The 2,603-nt window shown below is 45.0% G+C and overlaps 1 protein-coding gene across 1 annotated transcript in view; it reads right to left on the reverse strand.

The window, feature by feature from the left end:
* Window positions 1-2,603, reverse strand: part of LOC104984467 (conglutinin-like) — a 51,732-nt gene that overhangs the window by 22,415 nt on the left and 26,714 nt on the right. The window lies entirely within an intron of this gene.

Consider the following 2,603-nt stretch of genomic DNA (forward strand, 5'->3'; position numbering starts at 1 on the left):
AGCTTTAAGCCAACTTTTTCACTCTCCACTTTTACTTTCATCAAGAGGCTTTTTAGTTCCTCTTCACTTACTGCCATAAGGGTGGTGTCATCTGCATATCTGAGGTTTTTGTGATTTCTCCCAGCAGTCTTGATTCCAGCTTGTGTTTCTTCCAGTCCAGCGTTTCTCATGATGTACTCTGCATAGAAGTTAAATAAACAGGGTGACAATATGCAGCCTTGACGAACTCCTTTTCCTATTTGGAACCAGTGTGTTGTTCCATGTCCAGTTCTAACTGTTGCTTCCTGACCTGCGTACAAATTTCTCAAGAGGCAGATCAGGTGGTCTGGTATTCCCATCTCTTTCAGAATTTTCCACAGTTTATTGTGATCCACACAGTCAAAGGCTTTGGCATGGTCAATAAAGCAGAAATATAACTTTAAATTTATTATCTATCTCTAAATCTATGACCGTTTTAACAATATTAATTCTTTCAATCCATGAACATCATAATCTTTCCTTTTGTTTGTGCTTTTGATTTCTTTCAACAAAGTTGTATACTTTTCATTGTACAGATATTTCACTTAAGTGGTTGAATTTTTTTCTAGGCATTTTGTTGTTTTAAACTATTAAAATGGGTTAATTTCTTTTATTTTTTCAGATATTTCATTATTTTAGAAATGCTTATTTCAGTATCTTGATGGTGTTGGGAAGAGGGGTGGGGCTTGGGGGTCCTATTCAGAAAAGGCCAGAGAGGGCAGTCCCTCTGATCCCTGGGATCAAAGGAAAGAGTGGCTGGTTCCCTGTCTGGAGGAGGGGTATTCATCACCCTCTCCCATGAGCCTGTGGTTCATTCAGACCTCATTCCAATTTCTGAAGTGCAGATGTCGTTTTACATTTTTCTCTGCAGTACATTGTCAGTGTAATCAACTAAGTATACAGATGCATTGATATAAAAATTACAAGCCAAAAGTGTAAGTTCTGGGGTCAGATGACCTTTTTCATGAGTGAGTTGCAGCACCAGTGCTCCTGATCTTGGAGGGAGAGAAGTGAGCACTCCTAAAGGGATATCTTAGTTCCCTGCCCAGGGATGGAACCTGGGTACCCTGGATGAAACCCCAGGAATCCTAGCCAACACACCACCAGGGACTAAAGGCTAGAAGCAAAGTGACTCCGGCTCTTTCCCCCATTTGAAAGCAAAAATGTTTCAAGGAGGAAAAAACTGTAAATTAGATTAAAAGTTTATTATTAGAGATATAGCACAATATATGGCAGAGCACACAGAGAAACAGGTTGTTTATTTAAGACAGAAGAAGGCAGAAATATGCCCCCAGAGAAAAAGGGTATGGTCATCCTCTCTAATAAGGGGCAGTGCAGTAGTCAGAGCTAAGTGGAGACACACACCCATGGTGGAGTGCGGGAGTCCTGAATGAGAGGGAGAGCAGTAAAGATGTGACATAAATTAACTTATATAGGATGGTCCTTCAGTGTCTTTGCTTACCTTTGGATAATTATCCTGTTAATTTCTTCACAACTGACTGGTCCATGGACCCTCCCCCAGGTGCATGTGAAACTGTTTTCTAAGATACATCCCTTCTCAGGGGCTTATGGGTGCATGTCCACACTTATTATAGGGTGGGGCCCCTCTCTTTTTGATCCCCAAGAAGCCTTCCTGAGCATGTGTAGAGAGGGAAGTCTTTGTTGAACTCAGGAGTGGGCACCTTATCTCTTTGCTTTAGCAGAGCTCAGCTTTGGCCACTAGCTTTGTCCTTGGATGTCTAGGTGAGAATAAAGCTTGAATTTTACTCGACTTGACAAACACCAGGTGTCCGTCCCAGAGGCACCCTGTCTCCTGGCTTACTAAGTGCAGTTTCCCTTCCGCTCTGTGTCTTGGTTTCCATGTCTGTAAAATGAGAAGGGTTTGACTAGATTATCCCTGAGGCAGAGTGAAGATGAACATCCCTTGTACTTCAAGGCAGGAAGAGGTTGGGGAATGAGTCAAACATGGTTGGACACCCACTCTGCCTGAAACGTCAGAAGGGATTAGGATTGTGCATGGTACATTCTCTGATGAGCCATCCACAGTCACATTGTCATGGGAAGAAAGAGATCCTGGGCTGTCAAGGTCAAGGGTGAGGGTAGACTACTGGGTTTAAGTCCACTCAATCTGGCCAGAGAAGCTGGAGCTTCCCTCCACTGTGACCTCCAAGGTTGCCTTGGTGAGAGGAGTCTGGGGTTTGGAGGGAGGTCCAAACCGGGCTCTACCTGGGGGAGGCATCAATAGAAGGAATTTGAAACCGTGGGAGAGAATGAGCCCAAGCCTAGAGTGAGTGCAAGGAGAGAAGGGAGCCAGAGCTGAGGATCCTGCTCCCCCTCTGTGGAGTGTCCAGGAAGGAGGAGAGACAAGTGAAAGAGACTGAAGGATAAGAAGATTGAAGGCAGGAGAGGAAGGGGAAGGAGGAGGCAGTGACCATTGGGGTCATATGTGGCCGATGGTTGGTGGAGATGGATGGCTAGACATCTATCTTGGTGAGGCAGGGGCACTGAATTTTTCAACAGGGGAGACTTGGAGACCTCCTTTTAGCCCTTGCCCCAGGAAAAGCAGGCTGCGCCGCCCCCCCCCC

Source organism: Bison bison, unplaced genomic scaffold, assembly GCF_000754665.1.
Source record: "Bison bison bison isolate TAMUID 2011002044 unplaced genomic scaffold, Bison_UMD1.0 scf7180017864029, whole genome shotgun sequence".
Classification (NCBI taxonomy): Eukaryota; Metazoa; Chordata; class Mammalia; order Artiodactyla; family Bovidae; genus Bison; species Bison bison.